Here is a 22876-nt window from a genome sequence, read left to right on the forward strand (position 1 = left end):
GTTTCAGTTTGAATCAAAATATCCAGAAATACCTGGACGTGGAAGGGTTAATACCCATTGGTTGAATTGCCGGGTGAAGATGCTTATCATCTCCCTCCTGTCTATATATCTATCTATCATCTATCTGTCTAATTATCGATCTCATATAATCTGACCATTTATATATCTCACTTTTTCTTTATTTATCAATCTATCTTCTCGTTCTCTTCTACTGTATTTATCTCTCATATCCATCTACTATATATATCATCTACTGTATATATTATCTATATTATAGTTATACATTAATCAAGTTCACAGCTGCACCACTTTAAGAAGTTTAGTTTGGGTGCTCGCCCTTCTCAGTGGTTTGACTCTCCACCTCTTCATACATAAAAGTAAAAAATAGGCTGCACACCACAATGTAAAAACGAATGGGTACTTTATTCATCCAAGTGCTACGTTTCGGATCCTCTTCAGAATCCTTTCTCAAGCCAAGTGCCAAGGACACAAGTTCATTCCTATATACAAGTTTCTTACAATCATGTAACATTATCATGTGATCAAATGCATATATCAACACAGCAATACAAATTCCATGTGATCATAATGTGTACATTCAAAGATCCAGTTTTACTTTCCAGCAGTGACATTTATCAAATTCATAAAACATCATTTATATAGTGCAAGTGAAGGATTGTATCTGACACACTACACGGCTCTTAGATCCTGCTCCCCGGCGTTCTAATAATCCCACTACGCATGTCTGCTAATGTAGAAACACTTCCTCATAGAACCAGCCAATCAAATCTCCCTATTCCCATCACACCCCTACTATGCCTGCCGTGCCGAGTTTGGCGCAGCTGCGACACAATCTGGCGCGTGTGTAGACACCTTCTATCATGAGAACTAACCACAGATTCCGCCATGTTGCTTGTGGGCAATAATGCCTAACTCCTAAGCCTTATGTTCAGGATTGTTCCAAGCACCGCTTAGCTGTATAAAACAGTAAAACGTGCTACGCCAACTTTCCTTACACTCATTACACGGACACTGTTCTGTTCCTCTTTTGGGTATTCTTTGGGGGCAATCTCCATAGGGGGGATTTCTAAACTACAAAAGTTCACATCAGGAGACATTTTAGATATTTCCGATTAGACTGGTTACACAGGTTTTCATATTCTTCATGGGAGGACACCGTTACGGGAGACGCTATCTTGTTGCCGTTGTGCCGGTACTCTAAGTGAATTTCATTTGTGTACAAAAACATCTTCAATATTGTGTCTGGAATAAATAATAAACAAAGTTTACCACATTGTGCATCCCCACATATGGGGTATTTTTTAAAAAGACAAAAAAATAAAATAGAAATTATAATCAAGTAAATTTCAGTTGCATATCCATCGGCTACACTGATTCTACAAACCATTCTGTATATGACATGGCATTGGTAACAGAGTTTATAGTGTCAGATAACGGAGTTAAGCGCATATTCAACATTCAACCCATATGGCTTCATAGAATTCAGTTTCCTAATCCATTGTAGTTCTTTTATCAAAAGGGCTTTCTGCCGATCTCCTCCTCTACGTGGAACTGGTACATGATCTACCAATGTAAAATGTTTCAGTTTGAATCAAAATTGCATGTATATTATATGTCTATAAACTCTTTAATGCAATTTTGAAAATGGGGCAAGTGTCTGGTTTCAGAAAATATGTGGTTTGTTGCGTTTACTTTTATTTTATTTTTAAATGGCAAAATTGTAAAAATTGCTCTAGTCAATAATGCGTCAAAATATCCAGAAATACCTGGACGTGGAAGGGTTAATACCCATTACCCATTGGTTGAATTGCCGGGTGAAGATGCTTATCATCTCTCTCCTGTCTATATATCTATCATCTATCTGTCTAATTATCGATCTCATATAATCTGACCATTTATATATCTCACTTTTTATTTATTTATCAATCGATCTTCTCTTTCTCTTCTACTGTATTTCTCTCTCATATCCATCTACTATATATATCATCTACTGTATATATTATCTATTATAGTTCTGCATCTAGAAATCTCTATCATCTTTCATATTTATCTTCTATCATAATAATTATAATTAATAATTCTTTATTTATATAGCGCACACAGAAGACACTGCACTGTACAGCGCTTGCCAAATCAGTCCCTGTCCCCATGGGGCTCACAATCTATTCAACCTACGAGTAATTTTTTGGAGTGTGATAGGAAACTAGAGGACCCGGAGCAAACCCACACAAACACAGAAAGAACATACAAACTCTTTGCAGATGTTGCCAGCGCTGCAAGGCTGTAGTGCTAATCACTGAGCCACCGTGCTGCCTATCATCTGCTTATTGCCTATAAAATTCTCCCATATTACAGTTTGTTTTACCATACTAAAGGGAGCCTCTTACTGACTGTGACTTGCTATAAATTTGTTTTATTTTGGGGCCCCACTTTTAGTTTTGCCCATGGCCCCACTTTGTCTAGAACCGGCCCTGGCCACAGGGACATCTCGGTGAGTTCGCCACCACCTACCTAGTCTGACAGCTAGCGCCAAGCCTGGTTATGGTTGCGCAGTTGCTGGACAGGTACTGACATATGGTATGTAGCATCTAATAGAATAAAAATATAGTCTATTGTGTCTGGAAAAGAAGATCTGGTAAGAATAGTGTAAATACTCTGGTAATGAAGTAGTTTCCAACCTACCTTTAGTGCTCTATAAAAAGAGTTGGCTCTTGCACAAACTTAAAATTAAAGGCAACATTTAATTCTTATGTAGTAATTTTATGAATTTCATTTAAAAATATTTTACATAAAAAAATTTAAATTGCCAGATGTTCAATACACCACCCAGAAATCATTCAAAGGTTTGCAAAAAAAAACATTTAGCAAATGAAACAATGAATAAGCATTGCTCTTACATACATAATTAGAAATGTTTCCAAGCATCTCAGCCATCTGGTAGTGTGAAGTGTGAAAACATTTTGGCTTCTAGAGCACATCTCCTTTTCTCAGAGTTGTAACTAGGGGAAATTAGTTTTATTCCTATTGACAGGATTTGCAGGGTTCCAGTTTTAGATACTTTTATAATTTTGAAACTTGAAAAATGTACTTTCCTGGAACATGATAATGTTAAATATTTATTTATTAAAGGAATCCACTTTTCAGTAAAATTTTGAAATTGCTGGTTTATGTAACTTATAACTAGTATTTTCCATATCGGACATGACGGGTTCGGGTGCCCCTACCTCCGCTCACCCCCTCCCACAAACAATTCTGGCACCAATTGCAGCAGTGATATTTAAACCAATCTCGGGTGTCACTGGAGCCTTCGGATCCGGGTTTGGGACCTGAACAGATTTCTCCAGTTGGGATTCGGCCAAACTCAGCTGAACCAAAACTTAATTGCTAATCACTACTTATGACCCGAATAAAAGAAGAAAGCCACATACAAATATTATTATGATAAACCATATAAATTTTAATTAATTCAATAATCCATAATAATAAAACATTTTAATAATACGCACACACGCCATGATGATACAGCACACATCAGGTAAGTAAATCCTACCAAAAATACAAGTACAAAAATATGCATGAAAATGAAACACCTCTACATGACTCCAAAATGCAGAGTTAAATGTTCTTTCTAAAGGAGGCTGTCTAGGCCTACGAAGCCACTCCTTTGTTGCCCTGGTGGTGTCTTTGTTGCCCTGGTGGTGTGCTTGGAATTGTTGTCATTCTGTCATTGTCACTTTTTTTTGGTGCACATTTAATACGGGGCGTGCAACACAGTTCTGTCAGGCTTTGCATGTTAAATATGGGACACGGTCCGACTGAGCAACGAAACACCCCCTTCAGTGCAGAAATTTGTGTCTCATGGAGAATAGTGCAGCCACAACACAAAAGGGTCGTATGAGACATAAATGTGGCGATGACCCTTCTTAAATACCTGCGAAAGCTGTTAGCACTAGAAAGAACTTGCAAAGTCTGACAAAAAACTGGCGCACAAAGTTTAGTAAATGTGCCCAATGAGTTGTGTTTCTACCAAACAGTTCTACTTTGGTTTCATCTGACCATATAATATTCTCCCAATACTCTTCAGGAACATTCAAATGCTCTCTAGCAAACTTTACATGGGTCAGGATACGTACTGACTTAAGCAGGGGGACAAGTCTGCCACTGCAGGATCTGAGTCCAGATCCAGATACTGACCTGCAGAAAGCTGGGACCAAAAAAAAAGCTACCATCAGTAACATACTACGCCACGTAGTATGTTACTGATGGTAGCTTTTTTTTTGGTCCCAGCTTTCTGCAGGTCAGTAGCCAGGTCCACGTAGTTCTGTGATTTTTGCTAACCGTTCTTGTGATCATTTTGACCACATGGGTGAGATCTTGCGTGGAACCCCTGATCGAGGGAGATTACCAGTGGTCTTGTATTTTCTAATTATTGCTCCCGTAGTTGATTTCTTCACACCAAGCTGCTTGCCTATTGCAGATTCAGTCTTCCCAGTCTGGTGCAGGTCTACAATTTTGTGTCTGGTGTCCTTTGACAGCAACTTGGTCCTTACCATAGTGAAGTGACCAGAGTGGAGGATAGAGGAGCATCTTAACCCCTTTGGGACCTATTTTGGCCTCTAGGACGCTGCCCCATTTTTCAAATCTGCCCTGTGTCACTATAAGTGGTTATAGCTTTGGAACGGTATAAGATATCCAGGGGATTTTGAGATTGTCTTTTTGTGACACATTGTACTTCAAATTAGTTTAAAAATTTGGATTATAGTGTTTTGAAAAATTCTTTATTTTCAAAGTTCTAAATTCTAAATTTCTAAATTCTAAATTTTTGATGCAGTCATAGCACTCAAATTCATAACTTACATTTCCTAAATGTCTGCTTTATGTTGGCCTTTTTTTTTTTTTAAGATTCCACATATTTTACTAGAATGTTATGAGGATCAGAACTTGGGTGCCATTTTAATTTTTTTGGGAAAATCACAAAAACCCGTATTTAGATGGACGTGCTCAAATTTTAATCGACTGTGAGAGGCCTAAATAATAGCTAGACTTGTAAATTACCCCATTGTGGAAATTACACCCCTTAACATATGAAAAAGCAGTTTTAAGAAGTTTGTTAACCCTTTAGGTGGTTTATAGGGGTTAAATAAAAATGGAGGGGCGGTCTACAAATAATATTTTTTGACAATACACTCATTTTGGGTGGAAAATTAAACATTTGCAATGGATTAAATGAAAAAAAGGCTCCCCAAAGTTTGATACCGAATTTCTCTGGAGCACACTGATATGTGATGGTAACTGCTAAAATGGGCACACGGACGGGCATAGAATGGAAGGAGGCGCCATCTATTTTTTGTGAGAAGCATTGTTCTTTTTATTGGTCTTTTTTAGAGTGCATAACTTTTTTTTATCACTTTTTAGAACATTATCAATATATAAATTAAAAATTATCTTTTTTTCAGAGCTCTTTTGGGGTTGTTTCTTACGGGGTCCACTGTGGGGGTCCAATAACAATTCTATTTTATTATGCAGATTGTCATGGACGCAGAGATACCAAATATGTGGGGGTTTTGTGTATTTTATTCAATTTTACTGAATAAAAAGTAATTTGGAGAAAATCTTATTCATCACCATCTTTTCATATGCATAGCTTTTTTTTTTCGGCTGACAAATCCAGTTAGGGGCTTATTTTATACAAGAAGAGTTGTTCTTTTTAATGGTCTTATTTTAGAGTGTGTAACATTTTTTAAAAGGTATTAATTAAAAATGAATTTTGGGTTCGTGAGCCAGTGCCAGAAGCAGAACACATTATAGAACGTCCACGTGCAGGAAGTATCTTCTCTCAGGGACGTACTGTAACGTCCAGATGCGCGTAGGGGTTAAAGAAGATGTCTTGCTTGTTTGTAGGCAACAAAATACTTATTTTTCAACATAATTTGCAAATAAATTCTTGCACAAGCTTGGCTAAACTCCTTTTTTTCCCAACTTGTAAGATTGTTTTTCTGCTGCAAAGAACTAAAGGTCTTTAGATCTATGCCCCAGTCTAAAGCCTAGGTACAAAAAGATATTGCAGACAGCTGCATGAATTAAGGAGTTGTGACGATGATTCATAGCAAAATGATGCGTCATGGCTGCACCATCTATTTATACCTTTTTGCAGCCTCTAATAAGTTTTCCAGGATATACACTCACTGGCCACTTTATTAGGTACACCTGTCCAACTGCTCGTTAACACTTAATTTCTAATCAGCCAATCAAATGGCAGCAACTCAGTGCATTTAGGCATGTAGACATGGTCAAGACAATCTCCTGCAGTTCAAACCGAGCATCAGTATGGGGAAGAAAGGTGATTTGAGTGCCTTTGAACGTGGCATGGTTGTTGGTGCCAGAAGGGCTGGTCTGAGTATTTCAGAAACTGCTGATCTACTGGGATTTTCACGCACAACCATCTCTAGGGTTTACAGAGAATGGTCCGAAAAAGAAAAAAACATCCAGTGAGGCAGTTCTGTGGGCGGAAATGCCTTGTTGATGCCAGAGGTCAGAGGAGAATGGGCAGACTGGTTCGAGCTGATAGAAAGGCAACAGTGACTCAAATCGCCACCCGTTGCAACCAAGGTAGGCAGAAGAGCATCTCTGAATGCACAGTACGTCGAACTTTGAGGCAGATGGGCTACAGCAGCAGAAGACCACACCGGGTGCCACTCCTTTCAGCTGAGAACAGGAAACTGAGGCTACAATTTGCACAAGCTCATCGAAATTGGACAGTAGAAGATTGGAAAAACGTTGCCTGGTCTGATGAGTCTCGATTTCTGCTGCGACATTCGGATGGTAGGGTCGGAATTTGGCGTCAACAACATGAAAGCATGGATCCATCCTGCCTTGTATCAACGGTTCAGGCTGGTGGTGGTGGTGTCATGGTGTGGGGAATATTTTCTTGGCACTCTTTGGGCCCCTTGGTACCAATTGAGCATCATTGCAATGCCACAGCCTACCTGAGTATTGTTGCTGACCATGTCCATCCCTTTATGACCACAATGTACCCAACATCTGATGGCTACTTTCAGCAGGATAATGCGCCACGTCATAAAGCTGGAATCATCTCAGACTGGTTTCTTGAACATGACAATGAGTTCACTGTACTCAAATGGCCTCCACAGTTACCAGATCTCAATCCAATAGAGCATCTTTGGAATGTGGTGGAACGGGAGATTCGCATCATGGATGTGCAGCCGACAAATCTGCGGCAACTGTGTGATGCCATCATGTCAATATGGACCAAAATCTCTGAGGAATGCTTCCAGCACCTTGTTGAATCTATGCCACAAAGAATTGAGGCAGTTCTGAAGGCAAAAGGGGGTCCAACCCGTTACTAGCATGGTGTACCTAATAAAGTGGCCGGTGAGTGTATATATTTAGCTTCATACATCTTTTCATTAAGTTTGATGAGTTTACAAGTCCCTACTAATGCAAAGCATTTAGGCCAAAAAGTAATTTTTTTGGCCTCATTTGACCAGTACACTTTCTTCAAATGGTACATTTTTTATGTGCTTTCAAAAATCACTTGCTTTGGCAGCAAGGTTGGAGCAGACCATATATAGATGTAGGGCTGCAACAGGTCTAATGGGTTTTGAATACCCTCAGGTAGAAGGTGGCCTCTTACATACAGGTCTCAGAAAGATCTATGAACAAACTGGAAACTTTCAGCCAGAGAGAACTATATGTTAAACTTACCCTTGGGAGGAGTTTAGCATCCACCAATAACAAACCTCGAGGCAGAGCAGGGTTGACATTAAACACACAGCAGTTCTGATTGGTTTAAAATCAAACCCTCCCTTCCCAAGTAAATGGTATATAGCTGCATTACCAGTTATGTTCATTAGATAGCATCAATGCCAATGAATAAATATACCATTAAAGAGGAATTAATACATCATAAGGCAAAACCTGGGTTTGTAAGGGACGCATCCGATGGGCCATTAGATGACTACCTGATTCCCCACTTGCTCAACCTCTTTTCTGCAGCTACAAATAGGGGTTCCCTTGCTGACTCTATTAAATGTTGTCTCACTTAAGCCTGTAAAGGGCACTTACATCCGGATTCTCATATCCCCATAGAGGTTTTTCATTTATATACCTCATCTATAGCCCTCACCCTGGCTTTATTCTCTCCACGTAAAAGGCATTTGACACTGTTGAATCACCTTACCTGTGGATGCTTTTGTCAAAGTCGGGTTCTGGTCCTTGATTTATAGCGTTAAATAAACTTCTGCATCAAGATCCTAAGGCCAGGGTTAGGACTAACATATAAATCTCTGAGTTCTTCAGCTTGGAACATGGTATGCAGCAGGGATTCCCATTATCTCCCCTCCTATTTGCTCTTCCAATAGAATCTTTTGTTGCGGCTATTCGCCAAGCAGACAATTTACATGGCATTACTTGTAGCCCCATCATGTTGGTCCCTCACTATTGTCCCTTTTTACTTGATTGATGATTTTGGATCTTTCTCTGGCCTCAGGGCAAATATTAATAAATCATTCCTGTTTCCCCACAATCAAGGATTGTAAACCAAGCTCACTGATATACTGGTATGTGCTCCCTCTGGCAGGATCCACTCTTCTTTTTGCTTCTTGTACCCTTGTTTTTAAGGAAAAAAAGGCTTTAGAAAGAATGCAAATAAGCATTCAGTATCTGCAGCTTATCCCTGCCACTGTTCTGTAGGAACATCTATATTTTCTGTTAGTTTGATTCTTTGACTGTGGTGAAAGATTCTGTGAAGTTTGTATGTTCTTTTGTATTCACTCACCACTTTTCTGTCTGTTCCTCTTGGTCCAGGTGTCTGCACCCCCCTCTGAATCATTTGTTCTTTCACCTTCTCTAACTCCATGGATGGACTGTGTGTAATGGGGCCTGGGTAAAGTTTCTTGGCCAACTCCTATCTCCGAACTCTATACTACTCCTCTTCGAAGAATTGAAGGTGAAATTTACCCTTATTTGGCAAATAAGTGATATTATATAAGTGAAATTATACAATTTTCCAATACACTTTCTGTATCAATTCCACACTGTTTTCTAGATCTCTGCTTGCTTTCCTGCTATAGAAACTTTTATGTTTACTTCCAGTTGATAGAATGGTTTAAACAGGTGCCGTGCATGAGGAATTGATACAGAAAGTATATTGGAAAATTGTATAACCCTTTCTTACACAAACCATATCAATTATTTGCTGAAAGGGGTTGTAAGGTGGCAGACATTGCCCTGTAGGTTGCAGACAAACAAAAGTAGCTCAATACATAAATACAATGTTATCAGCGATTTTAGGTACTTTTAGACATAATGGAATCTGAACTTATAAGGTTAGCTTTTGTTTATACTACCTGATCTCCTGGGAAACGACATGTAGACTGTACCCTCCCTGGCCGCGCATGCATGTTCAGCTGCCTGTGATCTGCAGCCAGTTCCACACTCCCTGCTCCTGTGTGCGCGCATCTGTGCACCACAGGAGGTAAAGCTTGTTTGTAGCAGACGACTTAGTATACAGTGCACGTGCCTTCAGTCAGTGCAGCAGTACAGCAGTCCCGCCCCCGCCTCCTCTACAAGCACAAGCCAATCGCTGCTGAGCTCTGTATTCTGTGCACGAGCACACTCTGCTTGGTGGGAGCGAAGCATCGTGGGACTTGTAGTCTCAATGCAGAGTGCGGCGGCCATCTTGTTTCCTCGGTTCCTGACTGCAGGAATAAAGAGGTAATTCTTTGCAAAAATAGCTAAAAACACAAAATTTAAGTGGAAGTTGTTGTAATAGATGGTGTAGTGGGTGTATTTATCACACCCAGGAGTTTGTTTTGGAGGTTCAGGGACCATACAACCCCTTTAAGTCTGACAGTTGAATGCTTATGGAAGTCTTGATCCCCATAAGCCTCTAACTTAGTCCTAGGCTTTCCTACAATCACATAAAATCAGACCCTTTCATAAGGCTCTCCTAGGTTGGAAGGATGATATCTATGATGAAGACTGGAAATAGGTTGAAATCTCCTTATTTGGTGGTGAATGGGATTTCCTAGTTCCAACTAAATTTGTGTTGCTGTATAATGTAAAATATCAATAAAATACATGTAAGTTTGTGGATAGAGAAAATAGTTATCGGGGTTATTTAACATTAGCAATTTTACATTGCAACTTCCATTTATTTTATAGAGCTATTATTATGAGAATTGATCACTGCAGTGGACCACCACTGTATGCTAAAGAATTGGAAATAATGACTTGGTCATAGTTATAGTGAATGATGTGACAGCAAATCAGCTGTGAATTTTTAGATACACAAAGATTTGCACCAACCTTGACTTGAACTAAAAGTATTAATCAATTTTGATAATAGAGTACATGTGATCACCTTAAAAGGGATTGTAGAAATAAGATTTTTGTTTGGCTGAATCAGTACGGTCTCATTATTTTTGGAACTAAACACTGTGCATTCATGTGGTGTAAAATAATATAATGTAATATACATAGGGTTCTATTAACCCCTTAGCGCTCGGCATCGTAGCTGTACTGCGCTGAGTCCCGCGAATAGCGCTCAGCGCAGTACAGCTACTGCGAGAGACAATGCCGGTTCAGTGCTGCATAGCAGCCGAACCGGCATCGTTAGCCGCGGGATTTCAATGGTAATCTACCGCTGACATCCCCAGCTAACACCCGCGGTCGGAGTGGGCTCCGATCGCGGGCGTTTAACCCGTTAAATCCCGTTAACATGCCTTCCGGGGGTCTTTACTCCACGATCGCCCCCCCCCCCCCCGCGCCGTTTTGGGGGTGTTGGTCGCTGCTATGGCACCTCTGGGGTCCGATCGGGACCCCAGAGAAGCCTGAAGGCAGTGCCTTTAAGATGGCGTCTGTGACGTCATCTTAAAGGCAAAGTGTCAGCCTATGCATCTGCATAGGCTGGCACTGCTAATATCCTGCAATACATGAGTATTGCAGAGTATTATCATGAACAAGCAATCAGATGATTGCTTGTTCATATCCCATGGTGGATCAAGTAAAAAATGTAAAAAAAATGTTTTTCAATAAAAAATAACTTTATAAATTACTAAAAATGCCCATAAACCCCAAAACATATAAAGAGACATATAATGCTCAAAAAAGTCTAAATCATAACACAAACCCCACATATATAGTATCACTGCGTCCGTAACAATCCATAGAATAAAACTAAATAACTATTGAACCCATATGATGAAACGTTAAAAAAACGTTAAAAACCCGCCAAAAATTATGATTTTTACCTATTATATCCCACTAAAAATGCAATAAAAAGTGATCAACAAAATCAGAGTGTACTCCAGAATGATACTGTTGCAAAGAACAACATGTCTCGCAAAAAACAAGCTATCAACCAGCTCTGTAGCCAGAAACGTAACAATGTTATGCCACTTGGAAGACGGCAATGCAAAAATTATAGATTTTTCCCCACATTAGGGTTTTATTTGGCAAATTTAGTAAAACATAAGAAAAAATATTCATGTCTGGTATCTCCGGAATCGTATCGACCCATAGAATAAAGATAACATGATTATTAGGATATACGGTGAACACGAAAAAAAAAAAGTAAAAAATGCAGTACAGAATTGATGCTTTTCTACTCATGACCTCAAAAAAAGTTCCTAAATTTTCAACAATAGGTGATACCAACCCCAAAATGGTAACACTGGAAAAAGCATCTCATCGCGCAAAAAAAATGCCGTCACATGGCCCAAATAACGGAAAAGCAAAAATTTTATAGCCTTCAAAAGGGGGCAACGAGAAAACTAAAATCCTGGCAGCTGCAGGGTGCTCCTTCCCTTCTGCGCCTCGCTGTGCACCCATAACACAAGTAATGTCCACATGTGGGGGGTCGCTGCACTCAGGAGAAATTGTAGAACAAATTTTATGGTGGGTTTTCTCTTTTTATCTTTTGGAAATGTGTAAATTTTAGGGCTAAATGAACGTATAACCGACAAAATTTGACCATTCTAAATTTCACCGCCATTTTAATTCAATTACTATGAAGATCTCAAGGAGTTAACAATCTTTGTAAATGCTGTTTCTGATAGTTTGTGGGGTGCAGATTTGAAAATGGGTTGGTTATATAGGTGGTTTTTGATGATAAATATGTAAAATTTAATTTCAAACAGTATTTATCCCCAAAATAGTCAATTCTGAAAATACGGAAAATCGATATTCGATTTGTAGGCCGCGTGACGTCAAAATAAATTATCCAGACATTTCGAAAATTATAAAAATGTAAAGTAGACAAATGGGAAATGTTATTCGGAAAGTTATTTAGTTGGTAAATCGATCTGCCTGAAAACGCGGTGATTTTGAATTTCGAAAATGGCAAATTTTTCTAAAAAATTCATTATTTTTTTCCTTTTTTTGTAAATAAACACAAAAGTTATCAGCCAAAATTTACCACTAAAAAGAAGTACAACATGTGGGGAAAAAACAATCTCAGAATCGCTTTGACAAGTAAAAGTGTTCAAAAGTTATAACCATATAACAAGACGCAGGTCAGAATCCAAAAAATGGGACTGAGCCTTAAGCTGTAAAATGGCGGCGTCCTTAAGGGGTAAGTTTAGTAAACTGTACACTAGCTATTTATAGGGTTTACAAATGGATGTACCTTTTTACCAATTTCAAGTTCTGATTAGGTATTGAGAACATTTAATATACACATTAAAAAACTGTTTTTAAAGGGATACAAAAGCCAATGTTATACTGACATCTAGTGGATGTACTTAAAATACAAGGCTGTCTCCAGGAAAAGCAGGAACACCTCAACATTGATTGATACTTTTAAGAGGAAAGTGTTACATGAGCTGGAAGCCATGTCAAAATATAAACCTAATAATTGAACTAAGGAGGAAAAAGGGCTGTCAAGGAACTAAACCCCTTAACGACCTGGCCCTTTTTTGTTTTTTTCACTTCCATTTTTCACTCCCCGCCATCAAAAATCTATAACTTTTTTTTATTTTTACACGTAAAGAGCTCTGTAATGGCTTGTTTTCTGTGTAACAAATTGCACTTCATAGTGACGGTATTTATGATTCCATGCACTGGGAAGCAGGAAAATATTCCAAATGCAGTAAAAATATTGGAAAAACGCATTTGTGCCATTTTCTTTTGGGCTTGGATTTTACGGCTTTCACTGTACGCACCAAATGACATGTCTACTTTATTCTTTGGGTGGGTACTATCACGGGGATACCAAATTTGTATAGGTTTTATAGTGTTTTCATACATTTCCAAAAATTAAAACCTCCTGTACAAAAAAAAAAGGGTTGGATTTTGCTATATTCTGGCGCTAATAACGTTTTGTACTTTGGTATACGGAGCTGTGGGCAGTGTCATTTTTTGCAAATTTTGATGATGTTTTCAATGCTACAATTTTTCGGACTGTATGACCTTTTGATAATTCTTTATTGAATTTTTGTATTTTTCAAAATGGTAAAAAAGTGCCATTTTCAACTTCAGGCGCTATTTTCAGATGCGGGGTTAAAGGTAGTAAAAAAAGGTTATTATATTTTGATATATTGGGCATTTTCGGATGCGGCAATACCTAATGTGTTTATGATTTTTACTGTTTATTTATATCAGTTCTAGGAAAAGTTTTTTTTTTACAAATTGCACATTGTAATGAAATGGTTAAAACGAGACCGATCGCCACACCCCAATGATGTCACGCGGAGCAACGATCTTCATCAATCATTTTAAAGCCTCCGGCAGCTTCAAAAAGTGTTGCCAGTAAGTCTTTGCTGTAATATGGACCCGCACATGGTGCGAGTCATCAAGCGGGTAAAGGGGTATTTTGGGAAAATGAACATCTGATACAAAAACCCATAATGCTATAAATAATTGTGCAAAGTGTGCAAAAGTGTGCAGAGTTATCACCAAGGTGGCTGCCACTGGAGACTACAAGTCCCATGATCCTTTAGTTCTCAGTAACTCCTCCTCCTTATTATGCTCTGCTGTCAGTGATGATATAACAGACTTTCCTGCTCTGTTACCATAGTAATGATGTGTAACTGGCATCCCTGCACATTACATCAGCACATATGAGCTATATATATATATCATATACTATCTGCCAACAAATCAAAAATGTTTGGAAAAACTCCTAGAACTCCCTATAGTTTAGGGTATTAATTCCTTAACTAATTTCTTTATTATCAGAATACATAGACATGTTATCAAAATGAAATCATACCTCAAAGATTATCAGCTGGTGATTGAAACATAACAGTACAGGTAGTATGCGCATTATTATGTAGTTGTATATACCTATATTCCACAGGACAGGGGGTAAACATAATTGAAAAATGCTTAGAAGTACATCAAGAAATATTCACACAACATGTACACTTTTATTAGAAGTATTACACTTCTGTTGGGGCAAAAACTATTTCTGGTATAGTGATATTTTTTTTACAACCAAATGACTGGTACCATGATGTGGGGGAAATTCACCCTCAGTTTTGCAAACATGTATATGCAAGTATTTGAAGAGACCAACATATATTCAGATAGCAACGCAATCCATATAAACTTCACTTATTAAAATACAAATGACAAATTCAAATTATTTATGGAGTACTTGAACATAAATTCTTTCAATCTGTATTTTACAAAGGATGGACTACAAAAAAAATTCTAGATTTAGTAATACACATTACTAGAAACTATTTTAAAATACAGACATAAATAGCTCAATTGATTATAATCTGTCATTATCATCCATGGATAGATAATATTCCGTAAAGACAAATCAAAAGGAATCAGAGTTATTGAAACAAACGGAGCAATTTTGAAGAACAAAACAATATTGTGATTGAAACATTTAACCCCTTACCGCTGACGCCACTTTTCACCTTCCTGACACGGCCCATTTTTTCAAATCTGCCCTTTGTCACTAAAAGTGGTTATAATTGTTTCCTTGGGACATTGTGTGCTGCATGTTAGTTAAAAATTTTCATTAAAAATGCTCAGGCGTAAATTACCCCAATCAACGTATGTAAAACAACTTTTATGAAGTTTGTTAACCCTTTAATTGTTTTACAGGGATTAAAACAAAATTGTGTGCAATTAAGAAATTTCTATTTTTGGGCTAAATTGATGTATTTTTCGAAATATGTACACATTCTCAGTGGATAAAATACCAAAACACTCCACAAAGTTTGATACCCAATCTCTCCAGAGTATAACAATACCCCATAAGTGGTGGTAACCTACTGTATGTGCACACGCCAGGGCATCGAAGGGAAGCTGCGCCATTCAGAGCAGATTATGCATTGTCCCTTTTTAATGGCTATACAATCTTTATTTTCTTTTTTTGCAATTTGTACAAATAAGGGCTTATTTTCTGTGTGGGACATGAGATGCAAATAAAAATACTCCATTTTAGTGGATTATTAGAATTTTATTAACTCTTGAATGTATGAAGGAAAAGAAATTCATCAATTTTGGTTTCCTTTCTTTTTGTATTGTTGTGGGGCCATACACCATATAAATCACTACAATTATGCTGATACCTCATTTATATAGTTTTTAAGCAAGAAGCATGGCAAAGTACTACAGTATGTCACGATGCGTCAAGTCCCTGCTGCCCATGACGTAGCACTATGTCCAATGCCAGTAAGGGGTTAAAGTGGTTTTTCCACCAAACAAGTCCACAAGATAGGGTCTAACCTCATGCGTTGGAGTCTCAGTGATGAGAACCCCACAGATCACGAGAACAAGGATAGGGCTTAACTGGTTTGGTGGGAAAATCAACAAGTGACAGCCAATTCCCAGTTTTTGGGAACAGTGAGGCAAAAAAACCAACTGTGTTGTTTTTAATATTAGGTCCCTTCTAAACATTGTTACCTAAAGCTACTTTAGGGATAATAAAAGTACAGTGGACATATAAAAGTTATTTTTTCCCAAGTGGCAGTTGTAGAACAGAATTAGTAGTAAGAAGGAAATAGCAGACATATAAAAGTTTTTTTTCCCAAGTGGCAGTTGTAGAAGAGAATTAGTAGTAAGAAGGAAATAATGAAAGAATTCAGAAGGAATAGGCCAACTGATGTATACTCAATAGAAGTCACATTCATTTTGACATAGGGGGGCACATTTACTTAACCGGTCCGAGGAGTTCATAGAAAGTGCATTGTCCAACGATAATGCACTGTGCTGCAATTCACTAAGATTTCGCTTTTGTATTGGGTCTGAACACCCAGAGCACCTTTAACTGCAGTGACAGGAAAGGTTTGTGGTTTTCAATAAGTGTGTCTGAACACTGAGTGCACGTTTAACCACAGTGTGAGGAAAAATTTGTGGTTTTCCCATTACTTCTTTTAACACAGGGAGAATAAGTGGGTCTGAAGCCCCTTAACCAAAGTGAGAGGAAGGGTTTGTAGTTTTCCCATTGCTTCTTTTACAGCTTTAAGAATGGGTCTGAACAACCAAAGGGCCTTTAACCAGTGGAACATTTTTTTATTATTTTTTTTATATTTCTTTGTTTATTTATTTGGTTTATTTTTTTGTTATTTTATTATATCTTTGCTTAGCCCATTTCACCTGTTATTTCCACAATTTTTCAGGTCTCTAGCCCTCACTAGCTTCATTTTACAACCATCGACTTAAATGGGGTGTGTGCCAAAGTCTGGGTACCAAATTGAATTTTTTCGAGAAATGAAGACAAACTTGTTGAACCCTAATTTCAACTAGCTTGAAATTCTCTATTCACCAGTACTGATTACAGAGTATCTACAGGGTACAAGTGTACTCTGGTGGATTAACTGCTTGCGAAGTTTTGACATTGAGGGCACAGTGGCAGCAGGAGGCCGAGGAGTAAGATGTCAAAGCAGAGGCAGAAGTAAGTGCCAGTAGGGGCACCAGCAATCCCTCGGGAGGGTGAGTTAGCATGGCCATGATGTAGAATGCCATATATGAATCTCTTCATTTTGCACCACAATTGTATTAAGCACATAATACCAGGAGGCAGGCGGACTCAAATTGTGGAGGATTATCTGTTAACACGTCTTCTGGTACTGATCGATTCTTCCTGTACAGTTTCTGGGTCTGTAAATTGAACAGATGGCCAAGGCTTGGTGCTGGGCTGCCCTGTGGCAAGCGTGTGTCCAGCACTGTCGGCGTTGTCATCCCTGACAAGAGGATCTACCTATGCACCGCCAATATTGTCTTTTGATGAGCAGACCGAAATTCAGGTCTATATCAAACATGGCGGGTCCGTTGGCTTTTATTCAGGCGTTGAGTTCATGTTTGGTAAAACTGAGCAGACAGTTAACCAGCTTCGAGCCCCCTTTCAACAACAGCCATACCCATATTTAGCATGGATGTAATTGGCTAGGTGGGAGATGTGACCCTGCTGTATATGAGTCAGGGTCACACATCCAGCAACATGTTATGAGTTATGTTGCACCCTCCCCTCCAGTTTAATATAGATAAGAAATCACCTTTGCCATTTTAGATAACATAATTAACACTTCAATTGTCAATAGGCTGCATGTTTCCTGTACCCCAATATGTGTTTCCTCTTTTCCATGAATAGAACATGTTAAGTAATGTAGACTTTGTGGCCCCTTCTCATGTCTGTCTTTCATGTCTGTAAAATGGCATCTTAGATTATACCAAATTATATTTCAAATCCAGCGTTGTCATAATTCATATATTTCATTATATTTCTTGTCAATACATCTATGATCAGCATTCACTGATATTCCTAGTGTGTCAAGCAAAACAAATTTCGGAGTCAGTAAGCCAAAAAAATAGGTATTATATAATTGGCTCAAGATTTCATAGTGATGCTTGATATTGCTCAGTTGTAAATTCATGATGGGAATGTGCTGAGCATATCATCTCCTGAGGAGACCTCTGGGAGAAGATATGACATAATATACTAGACTGGCTGAATGAAAGAACTCAGTTCTGTTATTGCTGTGCCGCTGTATAAAATCTTCAGAGATTCCCTAATGACTAATACAATGCCAAGTGTCTGGCGCAAGACAAATGTGGTGCCAATATTTAAAAAGGGCTCTGGAACTTCAAAAGGCAATTACAGGTCTGTAAGCTTAACTGCAGTTGTGGGAACAATATTGGAAGGGTTGCTAAAAGACTACTGTACAAACAGGAGTATGTGACATCAAATAGTGTAAAAAGTGACAGCCAGCATGGGTTTACTAAGAATAGAAGTTGTCAAACTAACCTGATCTGGTTCTATGAAGAGATGAGCAGATGCCTGGATGGAGAAGCTTTTGTGGATATTGTGTTATTGGACATTACAAAGGCATTTGACACTGTCCCTCATAGACGGCTGATGGGTAAAATAAAGTCTATTGGTTCGGAAGGAATCATTTGCAATTGGATTAAAAACTCGCTGAAGGATCGTATCCAGAGAGTCAATGATTCCTACTCAGAATGGTCACCAGTTATAATTGGTGTACATTAGGGTTCCCATTATTATTTAATATATTTATTAATGATATAGAGGTAGGCATTAATAGCACCGTGCCTATTTTTGCAGATTACACCAAGCTGTGTAGTGTAATACAGTCTATGGAGGATGTTCATAGGCTTCAGGGTGACTTGGACAAACTGAATGTTTGGTCATCCACTTGGCAAATGAGGTTCAATGTGGATAAATGTAAGGTTATGCACCTGGGGGCTAATAATCCACAGGCAACATATTTCCTTGGGGGGAGTAAATCTAGGAGAGTCTCTTGTTGAGAAGGACCTGTGGGTACTAGTAGATCATAGCTCATCAGCTGCCTCTAAAGCCAGCTGATGTCATGTATCAAAAGTGGTATGGACTCTCGGGATAGAGATGTAATATTACCACTGTGCAAGAAACTGGTTTGTCCTTATCTGGAATATGGCGTCCAATTCTGGGCACTGGAGCTGAATAGGGTACAACGAAGAGCCACAAAAATTATAAAATGATAAGGGGTATCGAGGGTCTCAGTTATGAGTAAAGATTAAAACAACTAGATTTATTTAGTCTGGAAAAGAAATGACTAAGAGGGCACATGATTAATTTATATAAATATATGAATGGTCCATACAAAAAGTATGGTGGAAAGCTGTACCAGATTAAATCAAATCAATAGACGAGGAGGCACTGTCTGCATCTGGAGAAAACAAGATTTACTCACCCGAGGTGACAGGGCTTTTTTAACCCCTTAAGGACGCAGGGTTTTTCCGCTCATTTCTCGCTCTCCAACTTCAAAAATCCATAACTTTTTCATTTTTACGTGTACAGACCGGTGTGAGGGCTTATTTTGTGCGTAACAAATTCTACTTTCCCGTAATGTTATTTATTTTAACATGCCGTGTACTGCGAAGCTGAAAAAAAATTCCAAATGTGGAAAAATTGAAAAAAAAACGCACTGTGCACTCAAAATAATACCTCAGCTTTATTCTTTGGTTCGGTGCGATCGCGGTGATACCAAATTTATATAGGTTTTATTGTGTTTTAATACATTTTCAAAAATTAAACGAATGTGTACAAAAAAGAGAAAATATTTTGATAGATTGGGCATTGTGGGACGCGGCGATACCTAATATGTTTGTGATTTTTACTGTTTATTATGTTTTATATCAGTTCTAGGGAAAGGGGGGTGATTTGAATTTTTAATATTTTATTAATTTTTTTTATTTTTTAAACTTTTTTTTTCTTTTTTTTCCCACTATTTCTTAGACCATCTAGGATACATTAACCCTAGATGGTCAGATCGCTCCTACCAAATACTGCAATACTTCTGTATTGCAATATATAGCATTTTTGCAGGTCATTCATTACAATGAGCCACGGGCTCATTGTAACAAATCTGCAGAAGCCATGTAGCCTCGTGTCAAAAGAAGACCCGAGGCTACCATGGCAACCGATCGCCGCCCCCCGATGACGTTCGGGGGCGCGGTGATAGTAAAAAAGATGGCGGTGCCCGCGCGCTGCCGTCTTTTAAACGCCGCCGGCGACTTTGCTGGCGGCAATGACAGGGTTAATAGCCGCGATTGGTGCAAGCACCGACCGCGGTTATTAGCGGTGGGGGTTTTCTGCAAAATGCAAAAACCCCCACCTTTGTATAAAGAGGACTCAGCCCGTGAGCCCACTCCATACACTCCTTATACCACTGCGCCGTAGAGCTACGGCGCAGAGCGTTAAGGGGTTAATATAAGAGCTGTCAATCTGTGGAAAAGCCTGCCTCAGGTCCTGGTCACATCAGGGACAGAAGAGAGCTTCAAGAAGGGCCTAGATGCCTTTTTACACCTAAATTACATTGACAGTTATGTTATATAGAATTGTTTCCCCCATATCCCTTCCTCATCCAATCCCTTCCATGGTTGAACTTGATGGACATATGTATTTTTTCAACCATATAAACTATGATAATAAATAAGCCTCTCACATGAGAAAGGGGTGGATTTGGTAGTTAATTAAAAAGAGCATACCAACCAGAGATCGCAATAACGCCTCTACAAGCGTCTATGACGCATGCAGAGGCTGATTTACTCTCCAAAAAAAACAGCAGTAGTGATGTGCAGCTGCCGCCTGCTAGTGTGTAAGGAGCAGAGCGGACAGCGGAGCGCACAGGGCAGTCACGTGCACCCCGACCCTACTACACTGCAGAGATGTCTCTGCTTCTGCCGGCAGAAGGGAAGCTAAAGCCACGCCCCCCTGAGCACTCACTGCTGCCGGTCACCGTCTTATCCAAGCTCATTTCACATATAGGGAGCAGCAGGGTAATCACATTACACTCTAAAGGGGCGAAGCAAGCACAAGCAGGAGGACAGGACATGTGACCTTTACTGGGGTCTCTGCTCCTCCTCCCCTCCTGACCCATCTCTCTAGCTCTAATATACACTCACCGGCCACTTTATTAGGTACACCTGTCCAACTGCTCATTAACACTTAATTCTAATCAGCCAATGACATGGCGGCAACTTAGGCATGTGCATTTAGGCATGTAGACATGGTCAAGACAATCTCCTGCAGTTCAAACCGAGCATCAGTATGGGGAAGAAAGGCGATTTGAGTGCCTTTGAACGTAGCATGGTTGTTGATGCCAGAAGGGCTGGTCTGAGTATTTCAGAAACTGCTGATCTACTGGGATTTTCATGCACAACCATCTCTAGGGTTTACAGAGAATGGTCCGAAAAAGAAAAATCATCCAGTGAGCGGCAGTTCTGTGGGCGGAAATGCCTTGTTGATGCCAGAGGTCAGAGGAGAATGGGCAGACTGGTTCGAGCTGATAGAAAGGCAACAGTGACTCAAATCGCCACCCGTTACAACCAAGGTAGGCAGAAGAGCATCTCTCAACGCACAGTACGTCGAACTTTGAGGCAGATGGGCTACAGCAGCAGAAGACCACACCGGGTGCCACTCCTTTCAGCTAAGAACAGGAAACTGAGGCTACAATTTGCACAAGCTCATCGAAATTGGACAGTAGAAGATTGGAAAAACGTTGCCTGGTCTGATGAGTCTCGATTTCTGCTGCAACATTCGGATGGTAGGGTCAGAATTTGGCGTCAACAACATGAAAGCATGGATCCATCCTGCCTTGTATCAACGGTTCAGGCTGGTGGTGGTGGTGTCATGGTGTGGGGAATATTTTCTTGGCACTCTTTGGGCCCCTTGGTACCAATTGAGCATCGTTGCAACGCCACAGCCTACCTGAGTATTGTTGCTGACCATGTCCATCCCTTTATGACCACAATGTACCCAACATCTGATGGCTACTTTCAGCAGGATAATGTGCCATGTCATAAAGCTGGAATCATCTCAGACTGGTTTCTTGAACATGACAATGAGTTCACTGTACTCAAATGGCCTCCACAGTCACCAGATCTCAATCCAATAGAGCATCTTTGGGATGTGGTGGAACGGGAGATTCGCATCATGGATGTGCAGCTGACAAATCTGCGGCAACTGTGTGATGCCATCATGTCAATATGGACCAAAATCTCTGAGGAATGCTTCCAGCACCTTGTTGAATCTATCCCACAAAGAATTGAGGCAGTTCTGAAGGCAAAAGGGGGTCCAACCCGTTACTAGCATGGTGTACCTAGTAAAGTGGCCGGTGAGTGTATACAGTTGCACATGCGCACTAGCAGACTTGGCAAAGTCTGAGAGAAATGAGGAGAGTGGAGGAGCGTTTCATTCCAAAGGTGTTTGTTGTCATCTGTGGTGGTGGTCCTGTGTCTGCTGTGGGGGTCCTGTGTCTGCTGTGGTGGTCCTGTGTCTGCTGTGGGGGTCCTGTGCCTGCTGTGGTGGTCCTGTGTCTGCTGTGGGGGTCCTGTGCCTGCTGTGGTGGTCTCACAGGTTTGTGTGACTGACCTATTCCCAGGGAGTTCAATTGATTAATAGTGGTTACCTGTGCCTGACATAAGATGTATTCAGTACAGTACAAAATAGTTATAATTGAGATTCTATGCATGGGTGGACTGCATGGGACACAGGAGGTGACAGTGATCTTGCAATGGTCACAGGAGCTTACAATCTATGGGGAGAGGGTGGGGGGAGGTGACAGTGCTTGTCCAATGGTCACAAGAGCTTACAATCTATGAGAACCAGGAGGGGATACAGGAGATGACAGTGCTTGTCCAATGGTCACAGGAGCTTACAATCTATGAGAACTAGGAGGGGACACAGGAGGTGACAGCGCTTGTACAATGGTCACAGGAGCTTACAATCTATGAGGAGGAGACACAGGAGGTGACAGTGCTTGTGCAATGGTCACAAGAGCTTACAATCTATGAGGAGGAGACACAGGAGGTGACAATGCTTGTCCAATGGTCACAAGAGCTTACAATCTATGAGGGGGGGGGGCCACAG

At 39.7% G+C, this 22876-nt stretch overlaps 2 long non-coding RNA genes across 3 annotated transcripts in view; one reads left to right on the forward strand and one right to left on the reverse strand.

The window, feature by feature from the left end:
- Nucleotides 1-404: 404 nt before the first annotated feature.
- LOC140133155 (uncharacterized) lies at nucleotides 405-9586 on the reverse strand. Its single transcript, XR_011855813.1, has 2 exons — nucleotides 9390-9586; nucleotides 405-1263 (listed from the first exon to the last, which is right to left on the reverse strand). It is a non-coding gene; the product is annotated as an uncharacterized lncRNA (long non-coding RNA).
- The window catches only part of LOC140133156 (uncharacterized), a 120652-nt gene continuing 107326 nt past the window's right edge, over nucleotides 9551-22876 (forward strand). Inside the window, exon 1 of one of the 2 annotated variants that reach the window (XR_011855814.1) lies at nucleotides 9551-9756. This is a non-coding gene — a long non-coding RNA (uncharacterized lncRNA). The remainder of the gene's footprint in view (nucleotides 9757-22876) is intronic. The other variant, XR_011855815.1, reaches the window with a different exon arrangement.

Source organism: Engystomops pustulosus, chromosome 5 (assembly GCF_040894005.1).
Source record: "Engystomops pustulosus chromosome 5, aEngPut4.maternal, whole genome shotgun sequence".
Lineage (NCBI taxonomy): Eukaryota > Metazoa > Chordata > Amphibia > Anura > Leptodactylidae > Engystomops > Engystomops pustulosus.